Source organism: Nyctibius grandis, chromosome 14 (assembly GCF_013368605.1).
Source record: "Nyctibius grandis isolate bNycGra1 chromosome 14, bNycGra1.pri, whole genome shotgun sequence".
Lineage (NCBI taxonomy): Eukaryota > Metazoa > Chordata > Aves > Nyctibiiformes > Nyctibiidae > Nyctibius > Nyctibius grandis.
In genome coordinates this window covers 2,288,943-2,308,460 of record NC_090671.1, presented here as the reverse complement: position 1 = coordinate 2,308,460, position 19,518 = coordinate 2,288,943, and the positions used below count along the sequence as shown (strand labels likewise).

At 56.4% G+C, this 19,518-nt stretch overlaps 1 protein-coding gene across 2 annotated transcripts in view; it reads right to left on the bottom strand.

Moving 5' to 3' along the window:
* The window catches only part of NOS1 (nitric oxide synthase 1), an 82,642-nt gene extending 69,541 nt beyond the window's left edge, over positions 1-13,101 (bottom strand). For both annotated transcript variants that reach the window (XM_068412952.1, XM_068412953.1), the window contains exon 1: positions 12,950-13,101. The gene's annotated coding sequence lies outside the window, so the exon portion shown is untranslated. The remainder of the gene's footprint in view (positions 1-12,949) is intronic.
* Positions 13,102-19,518: the final 6,417 nt, after the last annotated feature.

Below are 19,518 nucleotides of genomic sequence, written 5' to 3'. Positions count from 1 at the left end.
GGCAATAAATTGGGTGCAGCACCATATATGAAACCACCTCTGTGACTTCACGGGGGTGAACATCTGCCTCTTGCCACACATCTGCTCCCAGCCTTTCATTATCGCGCTGGTTTATACATGGAGAGAGAGCAAATGCTGTCCCAGCAGCAGCTGGCAGAGACATCAGGCTGAGGATGGCAAAGCCAGCTTTTCCAACCCAGCCTGGAGCTGGCTGCGTGCTTGGCACAGCAGGAGCTGTTGCAAAATACTTCTGCCTACAACAACTGATGAAGACGACGACGGGAACTGTCTCAATGGCATCCTTCCAGGTGATACCTTGGAAAGGAGGCGTGCAAAACACGGGCAGGATTTGCCTGGTTTGCCTTCCCTTAGAGCAGAGAGAGGCGGCACAGCTTTGGGTTAAGCAAAAGCAAGAAGCAGGGAACTTGGTTAACCAAGTTTGGCAAGACCATGCTCTCACCACTGCCTTACTCCATCACACATCTGCTCGACCTTGCTCCATCACACAGGGAGATTTTGCCATGGCAGAGCCCGCACCAAGGTGCAGGTCCTGCCAATGTCCAGGTGCCCTGTGGTCCCCTGGGACCATAGACGAGTCCTGCTATGGTCCTTCTTCAGCGAGGGGTGGGAGTCGTGGAAGGTGTTGGATCCCACCCACAGCCCCACCTCCTGACGTGCCTCTCCTATCTGACAACACAAGGAGCCCAGAGTGTTGGCTCTCGACTTTGATGCTCCAAGTGAGCTGGGGTGGCTGAGAAACATCATTAGTGCTGGAGGAGATAAACGGCCACGTAGGGTTGTTTTTTCAAGAGCGAGCACTGCAGCCCTGTCCCCGCAGCTCCCACGCTGTTCCAGTTCCACTAGCAGATGTTTCCATCATTAGCAAGACTTTCGTCTGCAGGTGAAGGGATGCGGTGGCCTTCACACTGCTGCTAACGAAGCTACGTGGGCAGGGGTTAAGTGCTGGAGGTCAGCCCAGCGTTCAGGTAACAGCAACAAGCGGAGGTTTGCAGTCGTAGGGTGAGAGGGATGTTCCCATGAAGGCAGTGGGGACCTCATGGGTTTTGCACGACCAGCCTGGGGAACAAAGCATGGGGTGAAGACAGAAGCTGTGGGAAGAGAGAAGGGAGGGAGGATGCAGAGCCGAGAGTAGGAAAAGTTTTGCTCATGCATGCAGCGTGTAATTCAGTTTGCAGCATCACACTGAAGCCAAGATCCGAGTAAGAGGCCAAAAGGGACGAGGCGTTTATGCGGCTAATGAGAACACGCAGGCTGTAATCATCCCTGCTGGCGAGAGCGCCCCAGGAGGGTGTAAACCCCGCTCCCAGCCTTCCACCGACCTCAGGTCATTGGGAACATGAGTGGATCCTCCCTAGGGAGGGGATGACAGATAACCTCTGTCTGGCAGTCTGTCTGTCCTGGTACTGGCAGCGAGGTGCAGAGGATGGGCAGGGGAAGCTGGAGCACCAGGGCAAGGATGCTCTCACTCCCTTGGTGCAGAAATTGCCATTGTACCACTCGCCCTGGCTTTTGGAAGGATTTTTTAGCCCCTTTTGGCTGCAGACTGAGCTGGCACAGAGGTGCGAGTGCCCTGCCTTCCTCTGGCCCTTCTGCAGCCACCCCTGAGCACTGTCACCCTTCCCAGCATTGCTCCCTATCGCTGCGGTGCAGGATGGAAATGTTACTTGGTGAGCTGGGGATGAACAAATCTGCCCTTCCAGCAGAGCCACGTACAACACCCAAGAGCATCAGCCACTGCAGAGGAGGGGATACGGGGCTTGACCTGGCTAACAGCAACTCTTGACACAACTACACACCATACACTGCCCGAAGTGGCCCCGCAGCTTCCCCCCACCCTCTTTTCCATTTTCTCTCTCTTCTTGTTTGTTTGTTTGGCCATCCATGTGTTTATCAGCAGCAACAGGGTCTGGCAACCCAAAACTTTCCCTAGGGAAGAAGTTTTGGCATCCAGCGGCCAAGTCAGGAGATTCTGGAAAGTTGCTCTGAGCCTGTCTCATCTCACGACTTGACATATCACCGCTGTCCATTTCCCTTCCCAAGGAAATCTGATTTGTTCCAAAGTTTATAGTTTCAGTGACCTAATCCCAGCATAGTTGTTCCTGTTTCCCTTTAATTTACTGCCGCAGCTTGTATTAATTGATGCATTGCAGAGGGCTTGAGCCAAGCTAATTGTTTTAGACCAAGAAAAAAAGAAGAAAGAAAGGGAGATGTGAGGTCCCTTAGTGGATTACGAAGGTATTTGAATGGGGAACCAGCAGCCACCAGAAAACAGCAATAGCTCCAAACAGAAGCAACTGGAGGCTCTCCAAGATGCTGTTCCCAAGGTGCCGTCATGCTCCCTGCAAACAGAAGTATCTTCCTTGGGATGACCTTGAGGAGAAAGGCAAGGTGGGGGAGAGAAGGGCTGTGATGTCCTCTCTTCTCTGCCAGGGCTGCCTTCACCCCTCTGGCTCTGCCCTCGCCCAAGGCTGCTTCTGTCACTGAATGGTAGTGGGGATCAGAGGAGTTTCCTGAGGACAGGAAAAAGGCAAATGTCACCCATCGTCCAGCCAGGACGATCTAGGGAACCACAGGCTGCTCAGCTTGCCTGAGAAGGTGGTGGAGCAAATCCTCCTGGAAGCTGTTTCCATCCATGATGGACAATAAAGTCATTGGGAACTGCCAGGAGGGATTTATCAGGCGTAAATTGTGGCCAACGGACCTGATCACCTCCCAGGGTGAGATGATTGGCTTTGTGGACCAGGGCAGAGCAGTGCAAGCTGTATAAGTTCACTTTAGCAAGGCCTTTGACAGAGTCTCCTGTAGCATCCTTGTGGCCAAACTGTGGATAAGCAGATAAATTGGGGAGAGGGTGCACTCTCAACTCATTTTCAGATGATACCAGATAGGAGGGAATAGTTGACGTGCTGGAAGGCAGGGCTGCTCTCAAGAGGGACCATGATGGGCTGGAGAAACAGCCCAGCAGAACCTCGGGGAATTCAAAGGTAAACAGCAAGTCCTGCCCTTGGAACAGGATAACCCCAAGTAACAGGACAGGATGGGTCCAAACGGCTGGCAAGCAGCTTTGGAGAAAAGGATCCTGGTGGACAAGATCCTGGTGGACCAGAAGAACCACGGTTCAGCTTGGTCAAAGCCAACTGCTTCCCTGGGTTGTATTATTCCCCTCTATTTGGTACTTGCAGGTCTGGATGGTATCCAGTTCAGGGCTCCCCAGGTTAAGACAGACATGGACACACTGGAGGAAGTCCAGCAGAGACCACCAACCTGATCAAGGACTGGAGCAGGAGCACGCAATGCACAAGGGGAGGCTGCAGGAGCTGGGTTCCTTCTCCCCAAAGAAGAGAAGGGGAAGAAGAGACCTAATGGCTGTCTGCAACCACCTAAATGGAAGCTGGGGAGAAGACAACCAGAGGTCACCAGAGGCAGGATGAGATGCAGTGGTACAAGTTGGAACATGCGAAATTCTGACTTAGTATTAGGGGGGAAAAATGTTCCCCACAATGGTGGTCAAACAGATATTTTCATCCTTGGAGTTATCTGAGACTTGGCTGGGTCACGGCCCTGAGCAACCACCTCTGGCCCTGCCTTGGGCAAGGATGCACATGGTGCAGGCAGAGGAGGCAGGGTGCAAGGCAGAGCACAGAGATTGCTCAGTTTGGAGACCTCACACTTAGTTCTGCTGGTTGGTTTTGAGCAAAAGCCAACAGAGAACAAGAAGAGGAAGAGGCTTCACCTTCACCAGCTCCACCTGACGGGACCACGCAGCGTTTCTAGTACCCGACACGCAACGCTGCGCTCTGCGCAGACACGAGCCAGGTCCAATCCCATGGGAACGTGCAGCAACGGAGGAAGCTGGGGTCTGCTTTGCCCTTCCTCACCTCCCTGTCCCCCACCCCTGCCCTCCCTCCTCCATCTCCCCGGGAGAGACGAGGCCCACAGCAAAACCCCAGCGCCGGGTCGAACGGAGACCTTTCCGAGGAGCACCGCAGGGCTGCGTACGGCTGCTGGTGGAGAAGCATTTCGGAGATGAGGATGCACGGAGGGACACCCTGGCAGCCCCCAGGAGCAAAGCCAGCCTCCCACGAGTCCCCGACACCCACTGAACCCCAGCACCATCCTATTAAAATATTAAAGTTTTTCAGACAAGAAACTTGCTCCTTGTTGTTTTCCTGGCCGAAAGCTCCCCCTTTTACATCAATCAGCCCCGGCTCTTTCAGCATGGCTCTCACGGAGAGGTTGATTTATTCGGGAGCAACACAGGGAGTTTCCAGATTAACACTAATTGCTCTCCCAAATTACTTAATAGTTTAAATTGCAGTCCTCTCTTTGGAAATCATCTCAGACAGTTCAATAAAAAACTATCATCGAAGAGACAACTGCAAATTGATAAACTCTTTGAGACGAGGCTAATATCATTGCTGTCTGGCAAATTTATTCATCTGAAACAACACGAGGAGGATAAACACCCTCGCTCGGTGAGGAAGACGCTGCCTGCTACTGAGTTGCTCAATTTTCTCTTCCAGAGACGCTCTCATTACTTGGAGAGAGCCACAACGCTGCTGAAACCACGCAGCCGACTGCAACGCCTGTGAATAAATAGCACCAGCCTTTTCCTCACAGAGAAAAAATGAAGTTTTGAAAAATAAAATGCTAATAATTAATAATAATAATAATACAGTGAATGCTTGTGCTAGTTCTGACAGGAGGCAGGGGCTGGTGGTCCCCTCCGGGGCAGCTGCTGGGGGCCGGTGTGGATGCAGGAGCCGGCTGACAGCCACCAAGCTCCTGCGGGGTTGAAATTGTCACCCAGGAGGGGAAGGGAAAACTTGTTTCATTTTGGCCGTTTCCCAATTTCCCAGCCCCTCCGGGGGCAGGAGATGCGATGTGGCTGGCGGGGGAGGCAGGGCAGGGCTGCGGGGCACGCGAGGGAGAGCTGGATGCGTGCGCAGCGGGCTCAGCGTCCTGCCGCTGCGGGGACGGGGGGGACCAGCAGAGACAGCAGTGGGGATGTGACCCCGGTGAGGAGGCTTGAACCAGCCCGGAGGTGCAGGGCCAAGGGAGAGGGTGCAAAGGAAGCACCGGGGTGGTTTGGGGGGCGGCTGACCAGGAGAGACAACGCCAGTGCACCAGGAGCATCCCCTCTGCCATGAGACATTTTGGGGCTCACTGGGAGCATCCCCTCTGACGTGCATTATTTTGGGGTCACTGTGCAGCCCGGGAAGATGTACCCAGGGTCAGGGAGGACCTCAGCACCAGCACAGCAGCGGCCAGCCCCACCATCCCCGGGTGATCCCACTTGCCAACAGCCCCCCGGGAGCCCGCATGCCCTGCTCCCACCCAGCCAACCCCTGCTCCTCCCCATGGAGGTGCCCTGCCCTCCCTGGGGCCAAGCGAGTTGCCTGTTTCCTCTGGTTTTAAAACCATTTCTGGAAGGTTTGGACAGACGGTGTTGGGGGAACAGGGTCTTTGCTGACACTGGCTGATGGGCAGAAGAAACCACAGAGGGAATCACAGACAGGTTTGGGTTGGAAGGGACCTTAAAGGTCATCTAGTTCCAACCCCCTGCCACAGGCAGGGACACCTTCCACCACACCAGGTTGCTCCAAGCCCCATCCAACCTGCCCTTGAACACTGCCAGGGAGGGGGCAGCCACAGCTTCTCTGGGCAACCTGGGCCAGTGTCACACCACCCTCACAGCAAAGAATTTCTTCCTAATATCTAATCTCAATCTCCCCTCTTTCAGTTTAAAACTGTTCCCCCTTGTCTTATCACTCCATGCCCTTGTAAAAAGCCCTTCTCCAGCTTTCCTGTAGCCCCTTCAGGCACTGGAAGGTGCTAGAAGGTCTCCCCGGAGCCTTCTCTTCTCCAGGCTGAACAGCTCCAACTCTCTCAGCCTGTCTCCATAGCAGAAGTGCTCCAGCCTGAGGAAGCTCAGCAGCAGGTCGGGGACAGGTCTTAGATGCAACGTGCTCAAAGAAGAGGCAAAAAACCCCAGCTCTTTCCCTGGAGAGTGGTGTGGGAGCGAGGGGGTTACCAGGAGCCGCTGCCCAGCGCGGTGCCAGGAGCCACGGGGGTTTGAACGAAAGCCCGGCCGATGGCTGCCATCTGCTCCTGGCACCTCGTGCCGCTGCTGGAGCCCAAAAGCATTCTAGTGCAGGGAGAAAACAAACCAGCCAGCCCTCCTGCCCGCTGCGGCCGGCTGAAGGCAGCCGGTAGCCCTATGAGCCCACACCGGCGGGCTCGGTGCGGGCAGGGGGGAGTCGCAGGCAGCTGGGGCACAGCCAGGCAGCGAGGAGCCGTGGTGAGGTCTGCTCTGGCCAAGCCGCCGAAGCCCTTCGGGGTGTTTAAAGGGCTGCAAAACGCTGCCCTTGTCGGTGGCTTCACCACTGGGGATGTGTCCTCCTGTCCTTCTTGGGATGGCTGGGGGGGCAGCAGGAGGGATGCTGTGGGGTCCCCAAGGATGCACCGACAACGTCGGTTCTCTGCGCCGTGGCAACGGAAACACTGATGCCAAGAGATAACGTGGGGCAGGGGCTCATCCTCCCGAGGACACACGGAAGCTCCTGGGGCTGCTGCTGAGGGAGAGATGCGGCACCAAAGGGCACTTGCACGGCGACCCGCAGGGCCAGGGGTTTGATGTCCCCGGGGACCGCGGAGATCCAGCCCCATCCCTCTGGGAAGGCATCCAAGGGAGCCGGCTTGGCAAAGCAGCCAATTAAAGCAAGAAACGGGCAAGCGGCGGCACGCAGCCTCGGCTGCCGCGGGCCAGTGGCCTCTGAGCCGCGGGGGAGAGCGGCCGAGTTTCCTGACCCACATCCCAACACCCCCCTCGGGGCTCAGCGAAAGAAAAACCCTTTAAAACCCCCCCAAATTTTAAAAAGTCTCATTCATCCTTCAGCCTCTGTTTGTTTTCTGCACTCCGCTAAGCTCAAACAAGCAAACCAGATTAGCTGGGCTCATTTGTTTCCTACTTAATTACACCTCTTTGGCACTGATGTAATATTTCAAGATTGGGGTTGCTAAGGCTAAAAATCCACCTGCCCCCCTCCCACACCCACCTTGGCTTTTCATTCCCAGAATGAAAAAGCCCAGATGGGTTTTTTTTTTCTTGCAAAAAACCCTCTAATTATTGAGGAATTCAACGCTCTGAATTCAGAAGCTGCCAGCGAGCGCTCAGGTTGTCAGAAGCAGATGGACGGCGGCTCCAGCTTTTCATCACCGTCTCCCAACGCCTCCCCAAAACCCAAGGAGAAGGCGGGGGGGTTGGGGAGGCTAAGGACCCCGCATCTGCAGCCGCAGATAACTTTAGTCATCCCCCCCTCCCACCCAGGATTGCTTTGGCATCAATAGGACTTCCCAGGAAGCCGGAGCAGCTGCGTGCCGACGCAGCTCGCGGGATGAAGTCCTTGCCAGAGGAAGGAGCTGGAGGTGCCTCCCCTCCCCTCTGGCTGCGTTGCTTCCTCCCTTCCCCAGACACCCCACAGCCACCCCTCTGTGCCCCACATCACTTCACTGATGCAAACGCGTGCTGAAAATTTGCTGTGGTTAATCAAGGCGGAGCAGCCCCTGGCACAGAGGAGAAGCTGAAGGTCTCCAAAGAGCAGCAAGATGCATGTGGGAGGGATCTTTAAGGCTTCCAGTGCATCAAACAGTCCTGCGGACCCCGGCCCATGGACCTGCCACCATCCTGCTCCAGCCAAAGTGATGCTGAGGGCAGTGCCGGCCCCCAGCCTACCCTGCAAAGGCCAAGCTGGCACCCAAGGGTGTAACAAGTGAAGCAGCCGGAGGGTTGGAGACCAGACGTGATCCCCTCACGACTCCCAGGCTGAGGGAGCAGCAGGGGATGGGGAGGTGGGGGAGACCCGACCCCCATGACCCCACTCCAAATAAATCACGGTGCTCCCACACCTGGAAACCTCCCAGCTGGGTGGGAGCCAAAGACATTCACACCCCCCCGCAGCCACACACCCTGAGTCTCCCCTCAGCCACCCTGCAGGCAGACTGCCCCATGCCCCCGCCATCCCCAGCCTCACTCGTGCCCGGAGAGAGCCGGGCATCGCGCCCCACTCGCCCCCACCGCAGATGCCGCTTGGCTGAGGCCCCGCTCCCCCCCGCCCCGGCTTGTGGGATTCCAGCCCCAAAAGAAAGAGCAAACAAAAGGCACCCACCGACTCCATGGCTCCGGAGCCGTCCGAGAGGCGAGGGGCTGGTGGGAGCCGACGGGAGAGAGGAGCTGAGCAGCGGGGAGAAAGGGCTTTGCTTGCGGTGGAGCCGGGGGAGCAGCGGGAGGGCTGCGTGCGCGGTGCCGAGCCGGCTGCGCGGCCCCAGCCAGCTTTCCCACGGTGGCATTCGCCCTCGCCGGGGCCCAGCGGCATCCTCGTCCCCTCCCCAGGCCATGCCCAGCACCATGCAGCTCTCGCAGGACCCGCTCTTCCCATCACCCTGGCCAGGGCATCCCCTTGGGCTCCCCTGTACTGGGATGGGGCGGGGGGAATTACTTGTGGTTTTGGGGACCAGAGTCCCCGCAGGGCACCCGGCGCCAGCGCAGCCGCAGAGTCCCCGGCACTGACAGAGGCGTTTGGTTATTCAATAACTTTTAACCTCCCCAGGTGGGAGCTGCTCCGTGCCTGCCTAACCGCACAGGCTGCAGCTTTCAGCTAATTTGGGGGCATTTAGTGGTTTAGGGTCTGTCTCTTCCTTGGAGCAACTGGTGGGATTGGGAGGAGGGAAGGCAAGGATGAGAGCAAGCAAGAGATTTGGGTTCAAAACACCCAACTAATGGGAAAAATTAGAAGGAGAAAGCCCAGCACACCCTCACTGCTGCAGAAACAGGCTGCAGTGGGTTGTCCCCCGCTTCCCAGGGACGCGAGCATGGGGGATCGGGACCTTCCCCTCTGCAAAATGCTTTTTCCAAAGCAGAACAAGTCGCAGACCCAGGGAGAAGGCTGTTTCCACACCACAGCCAGGACAAGCAATGCTCTTCTTGCCTTAAACCAAAGGAATTATAGATGTCTCTGAGGAAGGAGTTGCTCTTATAACCCACCCCCAGAAGAGCAGGCAAGGAGCTCTCGTCCTTGACGCTGCAGCGGGGGTTTGTTTGAACTTCACCTCCCCAGCTCGATCGGGAGATAACGGGTCTTTCCGGGCATCTTGAAGGGTTTTGCATTGATTTTTCTCAGGTAGAAAGTGAGGGAGAGCAGAAAGGCGCGTGCAGGCTCCTCGGCACGGCTTCAGCCCCTGCATGCTGCAAGGTCAGGTGTGCCCGGACGGTTCGGATACATCCGAGGGCTGCTGCATTAATTAAACCAATGATCTGAGATTAAATCATCACCAGGGACCCTGTTGTCTCCTGTCCCCTCCAATCTGCCTATCCAGCACGTGACCAGTGATGGGAGAGCTGCACTTGATTCAGCATCAGGTTTGGCTGCTGCAAAGCCCCTGAGCTTCCCCAGCTCAGCCGGTGCAGAAACAATTTCCTTCTTTAAATTTAATACACTTCAAGCCCAGGTGAGAACCCTCCAGCCCCGAGCAGGGAGGGATGCACTTGACCTGCATGTTGCACCGGCACGGACGTGGCTCTCTTGCCCAGAAGCCTCAAGTCAACCCCAAGGAACCCAAACCTTGTAAAACAAAAACGGTTTTAAAAACATCCCCCCCTGCTTGCTGTCAACACCTATAGATCAAGTCCCTGCTGTGCTTCACACGAGCCTTTCCCATCCCAAGGCGACTGCTCTCAAGAGCAGGAACATTCTCCCATGTGCCCCCTGAGCAATTTAACCCGGTGTTTTCCTCTTCCAAAGCCGGAGTCAGTCTCCGTTGCTCCCCACCGGGGCCGTTTTACCAGCCATTCTCCCCGAGAAAGCCTTTTGAGCAGCTGCCTTGCGGCAGAGGCATCGGGGCAGTTCAGGGGTTCTGCCTTTAAACCCGCAGTTGTGGGTTTACACCCCCAGCTCGGGCTGGGGGAGAAGCAGGATCCATCCCTGCGCGTCAACTGGCTTCGTGGGAACAAGGAGGGGGTGGTCGGAAAAGGTGCACTGATTTACAGGCCGTTTTTATCAGACTCCAGGCGTTTAGAGAGGGGGGTTGGCCATCTCCAGCAGTGCAGGGGAAGCCCTGGAAGGATGTTCTGGGGCTGCACCTCGACAGGGACCAGGCAGCAGCTCCCGCTGGGGTAATCGCTGTGTTATCAGCTTCCGAAGCGCTCCAAGACCAGCTCTTTGCCTCCCCCACCTCACTGCCGCAGACAGAGCGGTTTGAACCTCCACAACAGTTTTTATCTGTCCATTTAGGACCCCGAGCACAACCTTCCCAGCCACTCGGCCCCCAGATTCCCCCTCACCAAGCACAACAGGCACCCCAGCACACATCCCCGGCCAGCATCGCCCCAAGCCCCCGGGCCAGCCCCGGCACACACAGACCCACCCCGAGGTCTCACCCGCAAGCCCCAGGTCGCACTCACCGCGGGGTCTGGGGACAGCCGTGGGGTTGGTCCCCTGGGAAAAACAGTCCCACGGGTGCTCCCCGGGAGGCCATGGCTGCACCGCTCACCTGCACCCATCAGGTGTGGGTGAGCAGCACCCAGGGGCCCCTCTCCTGCCAGGTCCATTGTATTTAAGACGTGGGAGAAAATACTGATAATGGGGCAATCTATTTTCCTCCCAGCACCTGAGGCAGGTTTGCTCCAAGCCAAGCCCAGGGGCAGGATGTGGGGGAAATCACCCAGAGCGTTCATCCTGCCACAGAACAAGGGATCCCCACGGCCAAAACCTTCTCCTTCCCAGCACGGCGGCTGTCCGGAGCCTCCCTGCATCCCTCTGGCTCCCTGCCCTGCGGGAGTCACAACGTGTAGGCTGCAAAACCAAGGCGTTAGTTGCTCCACCAGTGTGGATGCACTGCTGTAAATGCAAAACTAACTCAGAAGCAGCCCAACGTGTTTGCTTTTTGGGGTTCTGGGTAGGGAGCAGGGACCGATCGCCACGTGGTAGGATGCTACGGGCTGATTTGAGCAGTAAACCCCCCCGTGCAAGGGGTAAACAAGGAGCCGTCCCCACGCAGGATGCTGGAAGAGGGGTTGTGTGGAGCAAGTAACAGAAAATAAGGGTATATTAGTTAGATCCTAAACCAGCAAGCAGCACGGCCCGGCTGAGGAAGGACCCATTGCTCAGAGGATGACTTTACCCCCCCCACAGAGTCACAAGCGTTATCACCCATCAGATTTGCAGGCCTGAAAATAGCCGTCAGTGGGTGAAACCCAACCCGGGGCTCGGCCACCCCAGTGGCACCGCTCTGATGTCAGTGTCCATGAGCCTGGGGGTGCCCATCCCCTCCTGCATCCCCCCAGTCTTGGGTTAGTGTCCAAGACCATGAGAGCCTGTTGGTGCAATGTCAGCTTGATGGTGCCAGCATCCAGAGGGACAGCCGGTCCCCAGGCTTGAGGCATCCCCAAGTACCTGCAGCCACAGCAGCCAGCAAACCCAGCGCTGCAAAAGCCCCTGAGGTAAAAAGGTATTTATGGAGCATGATTTTCCGAGAGACCTTCACAAATCCCCCCATGAGCTTCTAGAGCTGCTGCATGACTGGGTGTAAGCATGGTAGGGCTGGTACAGAAGGAGTCACAGAACAGTTTGGATTGGAAGGGACCCTAAAGACCATCTAGTTCCAACCCCCTGCCATGGGCAGGGACACCTTCCACCAGACCAGGTTGCTCCAAGCCCCATCCAACCTGGCCTTGAACACTGCCAGGGAGGGGGCAGCCACAGCTGCTCTGGGCAACCTGGGCCAGGGTCTCACCACCCTCACACCAAAGAATTGCTTCCTCAGATCTCATCTCAATCTCCCCTCTCTCAGTTTAAAACCATTCCCCCTCGTCCTGTCACTCCATGCCCTTGTAAAAAGCCCTTCTCCAGCTTTCCTGTACCCTCTTCAGGTGCTGGAAGGTGCTAGAAGGTCTCCCTGGAGCCTTCTCTTCTCCAGGCTGAACAGCCCCAGCTCTCTCAGCCTGTCTCCAGAGCAGAGGGGCTCCAGCCCTCTGAGCATCTTCATGGCCTCCTCTGGACTCGCTCCAACTCACCGTGTCTCTTTGCCCCGCAGAAGGGCTGTATGGCCCCAGCAGACCACAGCTGGTGTGGGTTTCCCCTGCAGACAGAGGGGAGAGCCTGGAGGGATCCCTGTCCCAGGCATCCCTCTGCACCGGCTGTGCGGAGCATGATGTGGGCCGAAGCACTTGCTTTCCTGCTCAGGGTCAAAAAATGGTTTCAGGTCCTCCCCCCCAGCACCTCAGTGTTCCCAGAAAGCAAACCAACATGGGCACGATGTGCTGGCTTGGGCTGCCTGGGTCCAGCTGAGCTCGGGATGATGCCCTCACCCTGCCCATCACCGTGGGGCTGGCTGGAGGGGACCAGCACCCAGCAGAGCTCTCCCCACAGAGGCTCCTAGCAGAGGAGGAAGGGAGGAGAGGCCGAAGGCTCACCCGCAGTACCTGCTACCAGCCAGGTTGCTGGGCTGTTTCTCTCCACCAGCTGGAACTGGGGACGTGGAGCCAGTGGATACCACAGAGCATCCCTACCCCACGGCTATCCCTAGGATGGGGGGACACAGGGTCTTCCTCATACCCTCTGAAGACCAACAGTAATGCCCAGCACCCCGATGTACCCAAAAAGGTCAGCCCGTGCCCCAGAGGGATGACCTCTCCTCCAGCTCTCCCAGTGCTGGCTGCCCAAATGCCACCTGGGTGCCCAGGCACAAACTCTGAGCTGCAGGTTTAATTTTCTGAGGGGACCTTCAGCACTGCTGTCCCACCTCCACACCATGGGGACCTCGCAGCACACACAACAACGATGGGGTGCCCTGATCCCCGCGAGGTCCAGGGTTTGCTGCACAGACACAGAAAGCCCACCCTGTCCCAACAAAATGTGGAATAAATAAATACCTGCGAGGCACGGGAAAGCCTTCAGCCATTTTTTCTACCTGGTGCTGCTGAGGACACAGCTCTTGAACCCCCAGGGAAGATGCAGGTGCAAAGTTTAGGGCAAAAAGCTGGGAACTGGGAATCGCTGCTCCTTCCCAGGGCTGCCAGGAGGAAAGGGTCCTGTGCTGGGAGCCAAGCCGGAGCTCACGTAACGTCTCTGGGCACAGGGCAAAGCAACCAGGGGGTCAGGTTTCTGTCCCAGAGAACAGCGTAAAAATAGAAGTGAGGAAAGGGAATCTGCTGAGCAATGGAACAGCAGGACCATGGGGACCTCAGTCAGAGGCCAGAGCAGCCCCTTCTTCAGCAGCTGGGCAGGGAAGGTGGAAATCCCAGGGCAAACTAGAGCAGGGAAGGTGGGCAGCTCCCTTATATGCCCTGGCTGGCACTAATCCTGCTAACGAGCTGGGTCTTTCTGCAAAGCGGGCTCAGCTCTGCTCCAGCTAAGAGCAACGACTCTGTTAAAGGGTGGGTGACCACTACAGAAGCGGCCAATTAGTATGTGCATCGTCAGCCACCTGCCCGGGGCTCCCCATGGGCCCCACGATGCTCTCCAGGACATCCATGGTGGAGCAGGCTTAGGTTGTCCCAGTGTGTCCTGCTCCTGGGGCAGGACAGCCCTTGATGAGCTAATGAAGACCTAACGAAGGGCTGGAGCTGTGCTTTATCCCCCAGCCTGTGCCCACACATGCATCACCCCAAGCAGGACCCTCCTCATCGCTGTGGGGGGCTCAGCTCACCCCTGCCCCCCCAGAAGGGCCCAGCCCTGTGCTCCAGCAGCGAGGGCTCATGGAGGCTCCTGAGAAAGCCCAGGCGAGCCTGGGGAGGAAACATAAATTACAGCGGCTGAACAATACCCCATTGTTGGGCACTGCCACAACCCCAGCCCGTGCCGTGGCAGCACCTGCCCCGGGGAGGACCAGCACGGGCAGGATGGTCCGGGCCAGCCCGGGTCAGGGGTGCAGGAGCCCGGGTGAGGGATGCAGGACTCCCACCAGCCCCATCCTGGCTCTGGCTGCAGCATGAGCGTTGCATTAATCCGCAGTGGTTTTCCTGCTCTGCAAACCCTGTGCAGCCCCAACCCCCCCCCGAGACCCCCCCCGAGACCCCCCCTGGGCGCTGGGCTGGGCTGGGTGAGAGCTGGCTGGGGGCCACTGCCGGTTCTCACCCTCCAGGCTCAGGGCTCAGCTCCCTGCCAGCCTTTTTTTGTCCCATTTCTGCTGGTACAGGGTGGAAAAAGGAACCCAAACCTGCCAGCAGCCGGCATGGCCCTTGGAGCCGTCCCTGCGGTGACAGCGCGGTCCCCACGGCGAGCGGAGGCTCGAGGCCGGCGCCCAAGTCTACCAGCCAAATGCACCATCGCGGTGCCCACGTATCTGATTTTTTTAATTCAGGTCAAAAAAAGCTTCAGCATGTGCTTGATTTTAGAGGCAGTCGAGGCAGATACGTGTGTATAACAAGCCCCGGTGTGTCCGGCAGGAGGGTGGGTCACGCAAGCAGCACCCAGGACACGCGGGGACATCTCTGAAGCCACCCTCCCTGGTGAAAATGCAGATGCCCTCTGCTTTCCTCCTGCTCCATCGACATAGCTGACCTTAAAAGAGTTACTATCCCAAAGCAAAGAGCCCCGTTTGGGGACCGGTCCCTCTCACACCAGCCAGGCTGGCTGCACCCCGCATCGTGCCGATGCCGCTGGGGTGAAGCGGAGCGAGGCCCACCCTGAGCCCCAACCCGCGGTCCTGCGGCGTGTCCGTGGGCTCACCCAGGAGCCGATGGCCTGGGCGTTCAGCTCCTCTTTCGCTCCCTGCATTTATTCTTCGCCTGGGAAATATTAACAGCTCATGATTCATCGAGGGCAAGGAGGAGATGATGGACACGTGTACGGATTCGTGTGGTGCTCAGACACACACACATGCACATGTATGTGTATATATATATGCAGATATGTGTTCAGAGGCTCCTCTAACCCGCCAGCGCCGTTGTCACGGCTGTTTTGGGGCGATATTGCACATTTATCCCCGTCCTGGTGCTGGCATCTCATTAGCCACAAGGCAGGAGGGAGCTCAGCATCCCTGCACCGGGCTCGGCAGGGGCTCGGCGCTGCCGCCCTCATGGCAATTAGCAGCTCTGTCCCTGGGGCCACCGGGGCCCTGGCTGCCCAGTTACACACCAGTGCCAACCAGTTACGCTCCAGACTGGTGGGAGCTCTCCAGATTTAAACCAGGGGAAGCACCAGCAGGGTTTAACCCCGTTTATTGCATAGATGCAAGAGATGGTGACACGGCGGTGCAGCCAGCATCCCATCAGCCTGCAAGGTGGGTGGCAAAGTCCCCAGCGTGGTGAGGGCATCCAGTGGTGGCTCTTTACCCCCAAATCCCCTGCTTCTCTCTCCTCAGGGAGATCATAGAATCACAGACTGGTTTGGGTTGGAAGGGACCTTGAAGCACATCTAGTCCAACCCCCCTGCCACGGGCAGGGACACCTTCCACCAGACCAGGTTGCTCCAAGCCCCATCCAACCTGGCCTTGAACACTGCTGGGGAGGGGGCAGCCACAGCTTCTCTGGGCAGCCTGGGCCAGGGTCTCACCACCCTCACACCAAAGAATTTCTTCCTGATATCTCATCTCCATTCCCCTCTTTCAGTTTAAAACCGTTCCCCCTCGTCCTGTCACTCCATGCCTTTGTCAAAAGTCCCTCTCCAGCTTTCCTGTAGCCACTTCAGGTACTGGAAGGTGCTAGAAAGTCTCCCCGGAGCCTTCTCTTCTCCAGGCTCTCCCAACCTGTCTCCATAGCAGAGGTGCTCTTCACAGAGAGATCCACGCCCGATCACAGCAGCCCCCTTCCATCCAGCCTCGCCTTCCCCATCCTGCCCAGGAAAATCCCCCCAGCCGGCCCCACCACCGCTGCCCCCCGGGATGTGCCTGGTCTAATTGGGTACCGGCTCCTGCAGGCTTTGAAAGATGAAAAGCCCTCGACAGGAGAAGTGTTGAGCGTTCATGGTTTATTAATGGCGAACCATCATTATTTTACCTTTCAAGCGCTCGGGTGAAAGCGAGGAGGGAAGGAGAGGGGGGAAGCGACACGAACCCTCCACAACTTTCTTCTCCATCGGGTACCGCCTGCGCCAGCCCCGCGAGCGAGCGCTGCCGCCGCTTTCCGACGGGCTGTTTTACAGATTTATGGTGGCCTCCCCCCAGTAAACCAGCATGGGAGAAGCAAACAAAGCAAGCGACAGATGCGAGGAGCCTCCGGCCTCAGCCATCCCCGCGGGGGTCCGGCTGGGGAGGAGCATCCCCCCGGCACGCACCCCACCTCGGCCCCAGAGCCCCTCCGCCGAGGAGAGATTTATCTGCTGACTACCCCATAATTTTCCCGACTCCCATGTTTTCGGCTGCCGCGTCTCCCAGCCAAATGTTCGCCGTGAATTATCGATCCCAAAGGGGAAAAGGGGGAGGTTTGTCAGCGCTGTGTCTCCCCACCCCGAGCATCACCGGCCCAGAGCTCGGCACCGAGATGCTCCCGGGGGGTCTGATGGAGGAGAGTGGTCCAGACCCCACCACGGACACAGACTCCCAGCCCAGCCCCGGGATGCGACGCCGCGGCGGAGCGAGGAGAGGGCGCGCGGACGCGGAGCAGCACAGGGGTGCGACGGTTTTTCAAAGGGTTTTGTTTTTTTTTTTTCTTTTTTTTTTATTGGCATAAATAATTCATACACTGTCACCTCACCAAACACTGCACGAGAAACCACGGGAACAAATGGCTATCCGTTTCTGCAGGTCACAGAGATTCGCACTCAGTCAGACAGCTGAAATTATAAATACTTTCTTCAAGTGTAGAAAACGTTATAAATGTTACTGTACAAATTTACATCGGGGAGATCCATCGTGCCTTTCTCAGCGAGTATTTCTGTTTTGTCGGTTTGTGGGTGATATTTTATTTTTGCACCAGAATCAACTGTTCTTTGCCAGTGACGAGAGTTTTGCAACGACGACAACAAAATATATATATATATATATATATTTATGTATATATTTATAAAAAGGAAAGGGAAAGAGGAAAAGGGAAATGAAAATCAGCTCATTCTGCGACGGTCAGAACTAACACAGAGAAAACAAAGCAGGCCACCGAGTTCAGTTGGAAACTGTACAGGATTGAGAGCTCATTATATATGTATATATCTATATACATACATATAGAGATATGTATATATATTTATATATACCTTATGTACAAGAAAATATAACAGCATACTTTACAGGGACCAGAAATTAGAGAAGGCTTTTGCAGCTGACCAAGCTTCCCAAAGAATCACTATTTGCAATAAAAATAAATAAATAAATAAATAAAAATAAATTAAAATAAATAAATGGCGAAGAAAGGAGGAAGGAAAGGGAAGGTGCCCAGCAGAGTGTCAGCTGCTGGTGGGCTTGACCCAGGGCTCCCCGCAGCACTTTGGGGTGCAGACAGCATCTCATGGCATCACCAACACAGACCCCCCTTCTCCTTAGCACGGCCAAGGAGCCTGAGCTGTCGGCACCAACTCGTCCACAGGATCTACCAAACCCGAAGGTCAAGCAGCTCCTCCACCTACAAGACACTCATTTCTGCTATCGTCTGTCTTAAATCTTAATTATCTCGGCTCCTGCCATGGTCAAGGACTGGATAAAAGTCATCAGGGCTGGACTCTGAGCCCATCACCCCCAGGAACCTCCCAGGCACAGCTCAGTGAGGATTTGGGTAATTTGGTGGGGGGGAAGGTGGAGAGAAGAAGCAGCAGGACCAGGGGATATAATTTAGCAGCAAAAGGAGGACACAGTGCTTTGGGGCCATGCAGCATCACCACTTCCACCACCGGCAGTGACTTCACCACCCAGCCCCCAACGTGGTGTTTCCCATAAGCATTGAAACGCTGGGAAAAAACTCGGACAGGGAGTGGGGAGCTCAGGGAAGAGCCTCGGAGGGCGACCACAAGGGCGAAGCAGCTGAGAGCTGGAGGACAGGAGCAGGACAGCATCGGTGGGGCTGCTCCAGGGATGTACCCCGGGGTTGGGGACGGTTCCCTACGTCTCAAGCTGTTGCTCAAACACCGCCGTGCTAAAACCGGCTCCGCTCTCACCCGGCACATCTGGAAATAACCCGTGTCTCTCCTCTAGCTCATGCAGCTGAACTGAGCCACCGGATGGACCTTCGCGCTCCTTTGCATCTCCTATTAGAGGGCATTGTGGAGAGCTTCTCCTCCATTCACTCCCTGCTGAAGGGCTGGATATTTTTAAACTGGGGGGAAAAAAAAACACCCCACACAAAGCCGGAGTCAAAAAATAATGAACAACAAGAAGTAAAAAAAAAAAAAGTAAGATTCGTTGGTTTGTTATTTTTTAATAACTAAGACTTTCAAAAATAAGAAGCCATGATGCAAGTAACGGCTGCATAAACGATCGTTGCTGTGCTGAATGGAAGGGAAGGAGCTGCTCTTCTGGGCTAATTTATGATAAATACAGGGCAGCTATTTTTCCATCCATACTATTGTGCGACAGCTCTGCTCATGGCCCGGCTGAGATGTTACAGTGAGGGAAGGTGGGGGAGAAAGAGGAGAGAGATGAGGGAAGAGTTGGTGAGATTTGTTGGCTGTAGAAGCACTGAGCTCCTTTTGGATGCCCAAAATCCAGGGGAGAAGCTCTTGGCTGAGGCTGCTGCAGAGAGCCCTGTGCTCCTGGTGAAGACCTGATGCCGTGGGGTAACCAAACCAGCGTGCTCATCAGCTCCCTTGGCTCCTTGAATCTTGGCCAACAAAACAGAGCAGGCATCTGCCAAGGGCTGCTGAGATCCCATGGGGGGATATTTCAAGGTGAGACTTTCCAGGCAAGTAGAGGGCTTGGGGCACAAAGAGCAAACCCGCAGTATCTCAAGACGGACGTTGTACCTTCCACCATAAATCTGCACATCATCCATCAGGCTACAGCACTTTGCCACCCCCGGTGCTGAGGATCACTCGTGGCATCAACTCCGTCACCTCTCCAACACACTCCACTGGCTCCTGCGCACCTAGGAACCTCACACCTACTTCGAAACTAACACCATGGAGCGAGGACACCAGCTTACTACAAGGAACATGGTTTGGGGATGGGTGATTTCACGGTGAGACCTCCCCGTGCCCCTCCTGGCAGCCAAGACCTCCAGCACCAGCGGTTCGCTCCATCCCACAGACGCCAGGGCCACGGCAGGTGAAGGCATTGGTGAAAACTCAGAGAGACTCTGAGGATTAGTGCAATGTTTATGGCACTCGTGCGCGCACGCAGAGGATGGAGAGGGCACGGGACAGCGGGGAAGGGGCGGGATGGGGAGCAGAGGACATCGGGTGGGATGAAGAAGCCGGTGCGTGTTAGGGAGGGAGAAGGTGGGATGCAGAGGGGGCGGAGGGTGAGCAGCCACGGCGCATCCTTCGGGACAAGGGGATGCTCAGGCCCCTGCGCTGAGCTCTGCAGCATCACACCTAAGGGACCACAAATGGCAAATGTCCCAAACACATCACCGGG